Genomic DNA, 14,756 nt, shown 5'->3' with positions numbered 1-14,756 from the left:
TAAAATATCCATATTTTGCAGCTGTAAAAAGGAATAAGGTCCATCTCTATCCACCGCTGTAGGATGATATCTGGTATAGAGTTACACGAGAAAAGCTTCTAGGTTTGAGGGGGGCACGCTCAGAGAAGGCATGGAGGCCTTGCCTTGCATCTGTGCCTCCTCTTCCATGTGGCTGTTCCTGAGTTGTATCCTTTATCATAACCTGGTAAATACAAGTAAAGTGGTTTTCTAAGTTTTGCGAGTCATCCTAGCAAATTATTGAAACCGAGGAGGGTATCGTAGGAACCCTGTTCGTGGCTAGCCACGAAAGTGGAGGCTGTCCTGGGGGGCCAAGACCTTCAGCCGTGGGGTCTGCACCAACCTCAGGAGCTAATGTCAGAGCTGAATTGAATTGTTGAAGATGAACACCCAGCTGGTGTCAGAGAATTAAAGAACTGGTTGCAGTTGGTGTCAGAAGACCAAACGTTTGGTGTCAGAAGAGATCATAATACTACATCAAGTTAAGCAATGAAAGCATAAGGCATAAAATGTAAAAGAGAAAAAAGTCACCTATTGGGAAAGAGGAGAAACAGGATGCAGGGAATAGAAATAGCTATTTAACTTTTCTGAATAAATCCTGTTTTATAAATTCAAATTTTTTGAAACCACTTACGATTTTACACAATTGCAGATCAAAATTAAACTTTGAAAAAGCAATGTCTAAAAATCAAAACCAAAATGAAATAAATGTACTAAATATCTGGATAATGATATAACCACACAAAAAAGAGCTATTCCCAGGTCACTTAAAACACAATACATAGAGGTGATTGTACCTTCCTTATGAGGTATACCCTCAGGACAAAATGAACTGAAAGATAGCTTTTTTATTTTGGTGGGTTTTTTTTTAAGATTTTATTTATTTGTTTGAATGAGAGAGAACAAGCAGCAGGGAGGGGCAGAGGGAGAGAGAAAGAGAGAAGCAGACTCCCCACCGAGCAGTAAGCTCAATGTTGGGCTCCATCCCAGGACCTGGAGATCGTGACCCGAGCCGAAGGCAGCGGCTGAAGCAACTGAGCCACCCAGGCGCCCTGGGTTGTTTCTGTTTTGTTTTTGTTTTTGTTTTAGTAATCATATTGTTAGTGGTAATGTGAGAGTATTGTTATCCTGAGATTGTTGAGTTTGTACTGGGGGACAGAGCAAATTTGTAAATATACTAGTGTCAGTGAGAACTGGGATTTTCAGATTAGGAGAAAGGAGATACAAATATAAAATCAATGAGGGTAAATGTAACCAAAGAAAAAAATTGGGGGCACCTGCGTGGCTCAGTCAGTTAAGTGGTTAAGCATCTGCCTTCGGCTCAGGTCATGATCCCAGGGTTCTGGGATCGAGCCCCGCATCGGGCTCGCTGCTCAGTGGGGAGTCTGCCTCCCTGTCTCCCTCTGCTGCTCCCCCTGCTTGTGTTCTCTCACTCTCGAACTCACTCCCTCTCAAATAAGTAAATAAAATAAAACCTTAAAAAAAAATTACAAGGAGAATTAGAGAGCCATTAAGGAAAATGAACATGAAAATACAGCACAGCAAAATTTATGGGATGCAGTAGAAGTGTTCAGAGGGAAATTTATAGCTATAAATGCCTACATTAAGAAAAATTGAGACCTCAAATCAATAATCTAAACTTCCACCTTAAGAAACTAGAAAAAGAAGGGGCGCCTGGGTGGCTGAGTCGTTAAGCGTCTGCCTTCAGCTCAGGTCATGATCCCAGGGTCCTGGGATCGAGCCCCGCATCGGGCTCCCTGCTCCATGGGAAGCCTGCTTCTCCCTCTCCCACTCCCCCTGCTTGTGTTCCCTCTCTCACTGTGTCTCTCTCTGTCAAACAAACAAACAAATAAATAAATACACAAATAAATAAAATCTTTAAAAAAAAGAAACTAGAAAAAGAAGAGCAAACTAAACCCAAAGCAAATAGAAGAAAAGGGGGGCACCTGGGTGGCTCAGTCGGTTGAGTGTCTGACTCTTGATTTCAGCTCAGGTCGTGATCTCAGGGTCGTGGGATCAGGCCCCGTATTGGGCTCGCACTGGGCGTGGAGCCTGCTTGGGATTCTCTCTCTCCCTCTCCCTCTGTCCCTAGCCCCCTCCCAACCCTACTCGCACACACGTGCTCTCTATCTCAAAAAAATAAATAAATAGAAAAAAGAAAATAATAAACATGAAAGTGGACATAAGTGAAATAGAGAATAGAAAAACAATAGAGAAGAACAAGGAAATCAAGAATTCTTTGAAAAGATCTACAAAATTGATAAGCTACACTGACCATGGAAAAAAAGGGCAATGACTCAAATTCCTAAAATCAGGATTGAAACTGGGCTCATTACTAATGACCTTACATTAATTAAAAAAAAAAATACTATAAGAGAATACTGTAAAGAACTGCTAGTTAGATGACCTGGATGAAATGGACAAATTCCAGAAACACACAAACTACCAAAACTGACCCGAGAATAAAGTCCAAATAGACATATAACAAGTAAAGAAATGTAATTAGTAGTCCAGAAAGTTCCAACAAAGAAACACTCAGGAGAGGAAGATGGTTTCACTGATGAATGCTGCCAATCATTAATTAATTAATACCAATCCTTCTCAAACACTGTCTTTTATTTTTTTTAAAGATTTTATTTATTTATTTGACAGAGAGAGAGAGCATAAGCAGGGGGAGTAGCAAGCAGAGGGAGAGGCAGGCTCCCCGCTGAGCAGAGAGCCCAATGTGGGGCCCGATCCCAGGACCCCGGGATCATGACCTGAGCCGAAGGCAGGCGCTTAACGACTGAGCCACCCAGGTGCCCCCTGAAACACTTTAAAAAAATAGAAGAGGAAGAAGTACTACCTAACTCATTCTGTGAGGCCATTATTACCCTCATACCAAAGCCAAATAAAGATACCAGAAGGAAAGAAAACTATAGCCTCTCATGAGTATAGATGCAAAAATTCTCAACAAAATACTGGCTAACTGAATCCAGCAGTATATAAAAATGGTTATAAACATGACCAAACGGGATTTATCCCAAGAATGCAAGATTAGGGGGACGGCTGGGTGGTTCCATCGGTTAAGTGTGCCTTCCGCTCAGGTCATGGTCTCAGGGTCCTGGGATAGAGCCCTGCATCAGTCTCCCTGCTCACCGGGGTGTCTGCTTCTCCCTCTCCCTCTGCCTCTCCCCACCTCTCGTGTGCTGTCTCTCTCAAATAAATAAAAGAATGCAAGATTAGTTTGACATACAAAAATCAATCTATGTAATACACCATATTAATTTTTTTCAATGGGGATGGAGCATGTGGTGGAAAGGACACAAGATCATCTCAGTAGACACAGAAAAGGCATGTGACAAAATCCAACACCTTTTCATGATAAAAACATTCAACAAACTAATGGAAGGGAACTTTCCCAGTCTGATAAAAGGCATCTATGAAAGCCCATGGCTAACATCATACGTAATTGTGAAAGACTGAAAGCTTTCTCCTTAAGGTCAGGAATAAAATAAGGATGCCTGCTTTCACCTTCTATTCAACTATATTATTCACTTCTGTTCTACTGTACTGGAGGTTCCAGCGAGGGCAATTAGATAAGAAAAAATAAATTAAATAAACCAGTAAAAGGCATCCAGATTAGAAAGGAAGTGAAACTATTTGCATGACATGATCTTATATAACAGAAAACCCTAACGAATCTACAAAAACCTATCAGAGCTAATAAATGAGTTCAGCAAAATTGTAGGCTATAAGATAAATATAAAAAATTCAGTTGCATTTCTATACATTAGCAATGAACAATCTTAAAACAAAATTAAGAAAGCAATCCCATTTACAATAGCGTCAAAAATAATACAATTCTTTGGTTAAATTTGTATCTAAGTATTTTGACTTCTACATTGAAAACTATAAAATGTTGAAAGTAATTAAAGATCTAAAGAAATGTTTATGGATCACAGGACTTAATATTGTTAAGGTGGTAATACTCCATAAGAAGGCCTAAAGATTCAATAAAATCCTAATCAAAATTCTAAATACCTTTTTTTTTCCTGCAGAAAAGGACGAGCTGATCCTAAAATTCATACAGAACTTCAAGTGACAGAAAAATCAACACAATCTTGAAAAAGTCAGAGGGGTCACACCTCCCAATTTCAAAACTTACTACCTAGCTACAGTAGTCAATAGTCTATAGACAAAAAGAAATTGAGCTAAGAATCTAGAAATAAATCCATATACTTATGTTCAATTGATTTCGACAGGATCACCGAGGCATTCAATGGGGAAGGAGAGCCCTTTCAACAAATACAAATGGTATTGGGACAACTGGATATCCATGTAACGAATGAATCTGGACCTCTTCCTCCCACACAAAACTCAAAATGTGTCATGGACATGTGAAAAGCTAAAAATATACAAGTAAGTAACTCAAGTGTCCATTGTCAGCTTAATGGATAAAGAAACTATGGCATATACATAAAATGGGATATTTTTCTCCTTTAAAAAGAAGGAAATCCTGTCACAGGCTACAACATAGATGAGCCTTGAGGACATTGTGCTTAGTGAAATAAGCCAGTTACAAGAACACTAATACTGTATGGGTCCACTTATAGGAGATATCTGTAACAACTGAAACCATAGAGACAGAAAGTAGAATGATGGCTGGCAAGGGCTGCGGGTGTGGAAAATGGGGAGTTATTGGTTTACAGGTACAGAGTTTCAGTTTGAGAGGAGGCAAGAGTTCTGGAAAAGACGGGTGGTGGTGATGGTTGCCCAACAATATGAAGGGTACTTAATACCACCGAACTGTACCCTCAAAAACGGTTAAGATGAGGGCACCTGGGTGGTGCAGTCCAGTGAGGGTCCGACTCTTGGTTTCGGCTCAGGTCGTGGCCTCAGGGTCTCGGGACTGAGCCCCATCTCCGGCTACGCGCTCAGCACCAAGTCTGCTTGAGAGTCTCTCCCTCTCCCTCTGCTACTCCCCCTTGTGCTCTCTCTCTCTAAAATAAATAAATAAACCTTTTTAAAAAATGGTTAAGATGGTAAGTTTTATGTTACGTGTATTTTACCACAATAAAGAAAAAATTAGGGGGGAAAGTCATGTGATATGAACACAAGGATAGAGATCAGTGGAACAGAATGGAATTTATGACAAAGTTCAGTGAGGAAGGTCGGTCTAGTCTACAGATGGTTTTGTGTCAACATTCGATTCCTGTCTCATACATAAAATCAATCACAGATAGATTGCATGTCTGAATGTGAAAGGTAAAACAAAGTTTCTAGAAGGAAACCTAAAAGGATATCTCCTTGAGATGGGTTTAGGAAAAGATTCCTTAAACAGCACACAGACACTGCAATCATAAAAGAAACTATTGAATCTATTAAACTGCATGAATATGAAAAATTTCTGCTTATCAAACCACACCACTAAGAGACTGAAAAGACAAGTCACAAAGTGGGAGGAGATATTTGCCATATATTACCTGACAAATGACTTGTATCTTAAATATATAAAGGAATCAATGAGATAAATATTGGCAACACAATTTTAAAATAGGCAAGATATTAAAATAAGCTCTTCAAAACTAAGGATATTCAAATGGTGAATAAACACAATCACCAGAGTGGCTAAAATAGAAAAAAACAAATTTTTAACCTTTTTTTTTTTAAGATTTTATTTATTTGACAGAGAGAGAGACAGCGAGAGAGGGAACACAAGCAGGGGGAGTGGGAGAGGGAGAAGCAGACTTTCCGTGGAGCAGGGAGCCCGATGCGGGGCTCGATCCCAGGGCCCTGGGATCATGACCTGAGCTGAAGGCAGATGCTTAACGACTGAACCACCCAGGTGCCCCATTCTTTTTTTTTTAAGTAAACTCTGTGCCCAATGTGGGGCTCAACCTCAGTCAGTAGAACATGCAACTCTTGATCTTGGGGTTGTGATAGACATGTTTACATATGTTCAACAAAATAGGTGTGCTGTAATATTTTTTAAGGAGACATTTTAATGTCTTAAAGATTTTTATTTATTTGAGAGAGAGAGAGAGAGAGAGAGAGCATGAGTGGGGGGAGGGGCAGAGGGGAAGGGAGAGGGAGAGAGAATCTCTCAAGGAGACTCTGTGCTGAGCAGGGAGCCAGACGTGGGGCTCGATCTCACAACCCTGAGATCATGACCTGAGCTGAAACTGAGAGTCAGACGCTCAACGAACTGAGCCACGAAGGCGCCCTGCATGTACTGTGATAATCATAGCGTCATTATTTCTAACAGGCCCCCAGTAGAAAACTCCTGAATGCCCGGCAACAGTAGAACAGGTAAGTGTGGTCAATTCACACAAAGGAATACTATGCAGCAATGAAAAAGACCGCTTTCTGGTATTGACACAGATGGCCACAGCCACATTCCCGGTTCGTAACCCCCTTAGTAAGCCAGATGCTGGGACCAGCCCTAGGGCGATAGCGAAGCTACGGCCCAATCTCTGATGATTCTGGCCATAGCACCTCAGTCAGCTTTCTTTGGTGAGACACAACCAGACTGAGCCCAGTCCAAGCAACAGGAGTGTTGTGAGAGGGGGTGGGGGAAGCCACAGGCTTACAGAGAGGAGGAAGGGACAGGGCCTCGATACTAGGAACTATTCACCAGTCCTGTCTGGGAGTTACTTCCAGAAAGGCTTTAGACACTTTTCCACCCTGTGTCACTGCCCTTGAGATGTATGGTCCCACAAAAGACACACTGACCAGCTCCACAGGTCACAAGTCTGGCCCCTGGAAGCTGGGGGAGGGGAGAGAAAGCATCCAGTGGAGGGACCATCATAGGTGGCCCTAGTTGCTATAGCAGGAGGGCAAGCGACTTGGCTTTGCCACCCCAACAAGATGGCGCACAATGGCGGAGAGGCATTGCCAGAGTGGAGTGATGTGTGATCATCCGGGAAGGCCTGCGTGTCCTCAACGTGACCAATTCTTGTTCTGGTTAGAGCGAGCACCAGCATGTGTGGAGAAGCTCAGGGTTTGAGCCAGAAGGACCCGGATTCAGTGAGGGTTGAGGTGAGTCCTCCTACGCGGGGACATCCTCAGCTCCGAAGGTCTCTGAGCTCCTTCAACTTGTGGGGTCCTAGGAACTTGTGCTCCGGGGTTGGGCATGGACCGCCGGTGGGGTTGGGAAGAGCCAGGGGCACTGCAAACTCAGGGGGGGCCCTCATTTGCTGGACACTACAATGTGAGGGGACCTCAAACAGCTTGTAGGTGCCGGCAGGACATGGTGCTGGGGCTGTGAATTCGGACGAGGTGAGGCGGGTGGGCCCTCTGGTTGTCTCCAGACATTTGAGAAGATGCTCTTGCCGTGTGAGAAGTTTTCTGAATAGAAACTTTTACAACTGGGAATAAAGGGACACTTTCTTAACATGATCACCATACAGCATCCAACCAATGTCTCTTCGTGTGCCTTCGTGGGCTACAGCGGAAAACAGAACTGAGAAAGTCCCCATCCTCACAGAAAGGAAGCAGAAAATAAGCAAGTGTGGTGGTTTTAAAACCGGGCGACATTCCTTGGTGCTCCTCCCCAGGGAGAGGCCGACGCCCCTTCCCCTTGAACCTCAGCCAGTAGAGAGTGGGGGTTCACGCCTCTCTAGGACACACGTGTAAATGCTCTAAGAGGCTCAGACCAGCTGGAAAGTCCCCATGGGGGCATTCCACTCACAGTCTCCAGTGGTATCTTCTTCCAACCATCCCAATGCGGGAGGCAGACACGTGATTCTAGCCCCCGGTCGTTGGCATCGCCCCCGACGGAGACCCCCAGGCCTCATGGAGCAGAGACAATTCATCCTCGCTGTGCCTTGTCCAAATTCCCGACCCACAGAATCCACGAGCCTCATGAAATGGTTGTTACCTCGTGAGTTTGGGATGGTTTGTTATGCAGCAGAATCCACCCAGAGCAAGTCAATATATAATGCAGTATCTGCCTTAGGGAATGTGTGTTATGTAGAAAAGCAAAGCAGGGTAGGGGCAGTAAGTGAATGCAAGCAAACCTGGTAAGGAGGAAAACAGCCAGCAAGAATGAGGGGCAGAGAAACGGAACAGAGGATTGTGGTGTCTATCCTTGAGGCATAAACCTGCTCCCTACCAGCCTCAGGCCCACAGCTTCTCAGGGTGGCCCTGCTCACAGGCTTTAGTGCGGAGAGCAATTTATCCTGGCTCCTACGGTCAAGTCAGCTGCTTCTTCTGGGCGCTCAAATTTTTAAGGGTTTTTTTTTTCCTAATCCTGGATAATTTAAGGAATTTATATATGTACCTTTGACCAAAGGCAATTTTATGTACATTTTTTAATTTACTTTTTTTGCACATGGTCCAAAATTGGAAAAGTAGGAAAGTTCCAGAGCAAAAAGTCTCCCTCCCACTTCTGGCCCCAGCCCACTCAATTACCCTCCCTTGATGCAACTCTCCTACCAGTGTTGGGGAATTTTCCAGAAACGGTCTCAGCATTTACAACCAAATGAGAGCAAACTACACCTAAAATTCTGCACTTTGATATGTTCACTTACGTCTTGGAGCTTTCTCCATATCATTACATAGACATGTTTCTCATTCTTTAAACAACAACAACAAAAAAACTTTTTTTTTTTTTTTTGCTTTGCAGTAATTTTAGTTTTACAGAAAAATTGCAAAGACAGTGAAATTCCCATAGATCCTGCGCTCAGCTTTTTCTAATATTAACATCTAACATAGCTATGCTGTCAAAACATATGTCATATGCTCTTAACGAGACTACAGAGTTTCTTCCAGTTTCACCAGTTTGTCCACTAATATCCTTTTCCTGTTTCAGGACACAAACCCAGGGCACCCATAACATTTAATCTTCATGTCCCCTTAGTCTCTACCGATCTGTGACAGTTTCTCAATCTTTCCATAATTTTTATGACCTGGACACATTTGAAGAATACTGGCCAAGTGTTCTGTAGCATGTCTGTCAATTTGGGTTTTTCTGATGTTTTCTCATAATTAGAATAGGTTATATAGGTTTGGGGGAAGAATACCACAGGGTGAAGTAGCCTTCTCGAGATCAGACGAGATCGGGCGCGTTCAGGGTGGTATGGCCGTAGACGAAGTAGCCTTCTCAATGCATTGTTTTAGGGGCGCACAATGTCAACAGGACATTGATGGTGATAGTAACCTTCATCACTCGGTTAAGATTGCATCTGCCAGATTTCTCATGTACGTACCGTTATTATTTTCCCTTTTCTCTATTCTTTGGAAGTGGATCACTCAGCCCAGACCATAGTCAAGCTCCACCTCCCAGAAGGGAGCAGGGGGGCATCTACACGTATTGTTTGTAATTCTTCTGCATGAAGATTTGCCCCTTCTCCTCCCTTTCTTCATTTCAATGATTTATTTTTTTAATTTAATTTTTTTTTTCATTTCAACCATTTCTTTGCATCAATATGGACTCACGGGTCACAGCTCAACATGGTCATTATTTCTGTTGCTCTGCTTTGGTTCCCCCTTCCCCCCTCCTCCCCTCCCCCTCCTCCTCCCCCCTTCTCCCTCTCCCTTCCCTCCTTACCCCTCCTTCATTTTAAACACTTTCTTACCTTCCGACACAAGATGCTGCAAACTTATCTTATATCCCCTGCCCCAGTCCTAGAATCAGCCACTTTCCCAAGGACCCTTGGTTTCTTTTATTGGAGAATGGTATTTAGAACCAGAGATCTGGGTACTAGGTATGCTTCTTGCTACCGGAGTGTTTCTGCTTCAAGGCCCTTTCGGCGGACAGCGTCTGGAACTGTATGTATGTATTGTAAGCCGTATGTATACGCACATCGGTGATTCTTTCTGCACCATCTGCATATGTCAAAGGAAATCTGACTCCAACCCTTGCTTATTTGTAACCTGGTCCCCACCATCTACCATCTATTACGCATTTGCTCAGTCCTGGTACACATATAAAGTCGTTTCAGAATTGCCCACCTGTACTCCATGAGGAACAATTTACCAACTAGAGGACAGTATTTACATACGGTCCTTCTTTGTCTTTAGAGTATCTCGTCAAAACATGGTTTTCCAAAGTTACTTAGATCAGTTCCTCTTCTCTCCACTGCCTTCACTGAGGTTATGTCATATGTAAGACAGATTAACTTGTCATAGTGCCAGCATTCCCTTCTGGGGTCTCATGACATCTTGGTCGATTTTTTAAAAATTTGCACGCAGCAAAGCTGTGTATGGGTTTTGACAAATGAGGGGACTCATGCATAAACGACCTCAGTGCCCACACTAGAAATTCCCCTGTGCCTATGGGAACCACCTTTCTGGTTCCCCTGAGACTGCGGAGGGGTCTCAGGATGCAGGACTTTCAGGATTGAAACCGGAAAAGTCCCTAGGAAACCGGGACAAGCTGGTCATCCTAGCTGAGTGGCTTTTTGCAATCAACCACTCTCCCCTCCTCCAATACTCAATAGACAGCTTTATCTGGGTATCGTTTACACACATAAAATTCATGCACTGCAAGTGTGCAATTCAATGATATTTTTAGCAAATTTATAAGGATGTGCAACCATCACGACAATCCAGTTTTAGAACTTTTTTTTTTTAAAGTAGGCTCCACACTCAGCACGGAGCCCAGCACAGGGCTTGAACTCACCACCCTGAAATCAAGACCTGAGCTGAGATCAAGAGTCAGACACAACCGAATGAGCCAAACAGGCGCCCCTAGAACATTCTATCAGCTGTTCTAAAGCTGTTCCCTTATGTACCTTCGCAAACTCTAAACACCCTCTAAACACTTTTAGCCCCAGTCCACACATTTCTATAGGTTGTATTTTCCTTCGATTCATACATTATTTTTAGAAGGGTGTTGTTTTTACCTTCCAAATACTTGGGGATTTGCTGAATTTATTTCCATATTTAATTCCATTCCGTCATCAAACACACCTTGAATGATTTCGGTCTTCTCGCCTGACATCTTGACAACGTTCCAAGTGCACTTGAAAAAGATGTGTAATCTGCTGGGATTGGTTGGAGTTAGCTTGGTTGATAGTGTTATTCAGTTATTCCACATTCTCTTGATTTCGTGTCTAGTTATTCTATCAATTTTTGAGAGTGTGGTATGGAAATCTCCAGTTATAACTGTTGAATTGTTTCTCCTTACAATTCTGTCAGGTTTTGTTGCACGTATTTTAGTGCTCTGTTGTTACTTGTGTATACATTTAAATATATATGTTACATTCCTAATATACTCATCTTCTCATTATTTTGAAATGTCCTTCTTTGTCTCTAGTAGTATTTTTTTGTCTTAAGGTCTATTCTGTGGGCGCCTGGTGGCTCAGTCATTGGGCGTCTGCCTTTGGCTCAGGTCATGATCCCAGGGTCCTGGGATCTAGCCCCGCATTGGGCTCCCTGCTCCACAGGAAGCCTACTTCTCCCTCTCCCACTCCCCCTGCTCGTGTTCCCTCTCTCCCTGTCTCTCTCTGTCAAATAAATAAATAAAATCTTTTTTAAAAAATGTAAAGGTCTATTCTGATACTAAGCTAACCATTCCAGCTCTCTTTTGGTTGCTGTTTGTTTGATATATCTTTTTTCCCATTCTTTTTTTAATAATTTATTTTTATTTAAATTCAATTAACATATAATGTAGTATTGGTTTCAGAGGTAGAGGTCAGTGATTCATCAGTTGCCTATAACACCCAGTGCTCATCACATCACGTGCCCTCCTTAGTGCCCATCACCCAGTTACCCCATCCCCCCACCAACCTTCCCTCCAGCAACCCCCCGTTTGTTTCCGACAGTTAACAACAGTCTCTTATGGTTTGTCTCCCTCTTTGATTTTGTCTTGTTTTATTTTTTCCTCTTTCCCTATGATCCTCTGATTTGTCTCTTAAATTCCACACATCAGCAAGATCATATGGTAATTGTCTTTCTCTGATTGACTTATTTCGCTTAGCTTAACACCCTCTACTTCCATCCATGTCATTGCAAATGGCAAGATTTCAATTTTTTTTAATTTAAAACTTTTTTTTAAGATTTTATTTATTTGATAAAGAGGCACAGCCAAAGAGGGAACACAAGCAGGGCGAGTGGGAGAGGGAGAAGCAGGCTTCCCACGGAGTGGGGAGCCAGCCTGCGTGGGGCTCAATCCCAGGACCCTGGGATCATGATCTGAGCCGAAGGCAGAAACTTAACGACTGAGCCACCCAGGCGCCCCAAGATTTCAATTTTTTTGATAGCTGAGTAGTATGCCATCTTTTTCTCACTCTTTTATTTTGTGGCTTTGAATCTGAAACGTGTCTCTTCTTGACAGCCTATGGTTGGATCTTGCTTATTGTATGCAGTCTGACAATCTTTGCTTTCCAGTTACAGTGTCTGATTCATTCACATCTAATGGGTTTACACATGCCATTCTGCTGTGCGTGTGACCCTGTTCCTTCTTTACTGCCTCCTTTTGTGTTAAAAAATATTTTTGCTGTACCATTTTAACTCCTCTCTTGAAGTTTCAATGATGTTTTTGGAGTTAATTTTCTTAATGGTTGTTCTAGGGATTGCCATATATATCTTAACTCATCACACTCCACTTTGGGTTAAAGCTGACTTCATTCTGGGGGCGCCTGGGTGGCTCGGTCATTGGGCATCTGCCTTCGGCTCAGGTCATGACCCCAGAATCCTGGGATCGAGCCCCGCGTCGGGCTCCCTGCTCAGCGGGAAGCCTGCTTCTCCCTCTCCCACTCCCCCTGCTTGTGTTCCTGCTCTCATTTTCTGTCAAATAAATAAATAAAATCTAAAAAAAAAAAAAAAACATGACTTCATTCTGGTAAAACGTGGCAGCTTTTTGAGGATAGTTCCGTTCTCCCCTCCTTTGATCTATTATTGTCCTATGTATCACATCCATATATGTTATAAACCAGACGGCTCTGGCTCAGTCAATAGTGCATGTGACTCGTTTTTCCTTTTTTCAAAGATTTTATTTATTTGAGAGCGAGTGAGCATAAGCTGGGGGTAGCGGCAGGCTAGAGGGAGAGAGGCAGGCTCCCCGCTGAGCAGGGAGCCCGATGTGGGACTCGATCCCAGGACCCTGGGATCATGACCCGAGTAGAAGGCAATGCTTAACCAACTGAGCCACCCAGGGGTCTCGGACGTGTGACTCTTGATGTTGGGGTTGTAAGTTCAAGCCCCACATTTTTATTTTTTTAATATTTCTTTTTTTCTTAAAAGATTTTATTAGAGAGGGAAGGAGAGCACGAGTGGGGGGACAGAGAGAAGCAGACTCCCGCTGAGCAGGAAACCCCACTTGGGGCTCGATCCCAGGACCCTGGGATCCTGACCTGAGCCGAAGGCAGACGCTTAACCACTGAGCCACCCAGGCGCCCTGCTCTTTGTTTTTCAAGCTTGACCATGATGTATTTAGGTGGGGATCGCTTTCTATTTATTCTGACTTGGATTCATTGAGCTTCTTGGATCTATACATTAATATTTATCAAATTTGAAAGGTTTGGGGCATTATTTCTTCAAATATTTTTCCTGTCCTTTTCTCTTTTCTTCTTCTGTGACTATCATTTCTCTATGTTGGTATGGTTATGTTGTCCCCAGGTCTCGAGGCTCTGTTCATTTTTCTTCAATCCAATCGTTTTTTGTTGTTTTTTTTTTTCCTCCCTCTCTAGCGCTCAGGATTGGGTAGTTTTTATGATCTATGTTCAAGTTTACTGAATCTTCTACCATCTCAAATCTACTGTTAAGACCATGTATAGTAAATATTTCATCGAAGTTATTGCAGTTTTCAACTCTAGAATTTTCACTTGGTTCTTTGTTATATTTTTCATTGCTTTTGTTGAGACTCCCTGTTTTTTAGTTGTAGTTATATTTTTGCTTCAATTCTTCAATTATAATTTCCTTTAATTCTCTGAGTGTGTTAAGAATAGCTGCTTTGAAGCCTTTGTCTGTTAAATCCAACATCTGGGTCCACTTAGAGACAGCTTCTGCTGACTGGTTTTTCACCAAATATGGATTTTGTTGTGTTTGCATACACACCTCATACTTTTTGGTTGAGAACGGGACATTTTGGATAATATACTGTAGCAACTTGGGATTCTGAATTTCCCCCGAGAGTTGCTATTGTTTTGTTTTTAGTAACTTGCTGAAGTTAATCTGTGAAATGTACCTCCCTCCATAGTGTGGAGACTGATGTCTTTGCTCAGATTTTTTTTAATCAATATTTTTACTTTCAGATAATTGTAGATTCATATGCAGTTTTAAGAAATAATACAGAGAGACGTCATGGGCCCTCTGTCCAGTTTTTCCCAGTGGTAATATCTTGTCGAACGATAGTATAATATCACCACCAGGATATTGACATTGATGGTGAAAATCCAGAACAGTTCCATCAGAAGGATCCCTCCGGTTGTTCTTTTTATAGACACGCCCACCCCCACCCCACCCCCGTCCTTCACTCCTGGAAACTATTAAGAAATGTTTTCTATGTCATTTCAACAAAGTTATATTAGAGGAATCATACAGGATGTGACCCTTTAAGACTGGCTTCTTTTACTTGGCGTAAGGCCCTTGAAATTTATTCCAGTTGTTCCTTGTCTTGATCGTTCATTCCTTTTCATTCCTGAGTAGGATTTTGTGATATGAATGTACCACAAGGCCATAGACTGGATTTTTGTGTTGCCTCGAAATTCACGTTGAAACCTAATCCCCCTATGATGGTATTTAGAGGTAGGGCCCTTGGGCAGTGATTTGGTCATGAGGGCAGAACCCTCAAGAATGGGATTAGTGCCCTT

Source organism: Zalophus californianus, chromosome 10 (assembly GCF_009762305.2).
Source record: "Zalophus californianus isolate mZalCal1 chromosome 10, mZalCal1.pri.v2, whole genome shotgun sequence".
In the NCBI taxonomy this organism is placed as follows: domain Eukaryota; kingdom Metazoa; phylum Chordata; class Mammalia; order Carnivora; family Otariidae; genus Zalophus; species Zalophus californianus.
Note: the sequence above shows the minus strand (reverse complement) of the source record.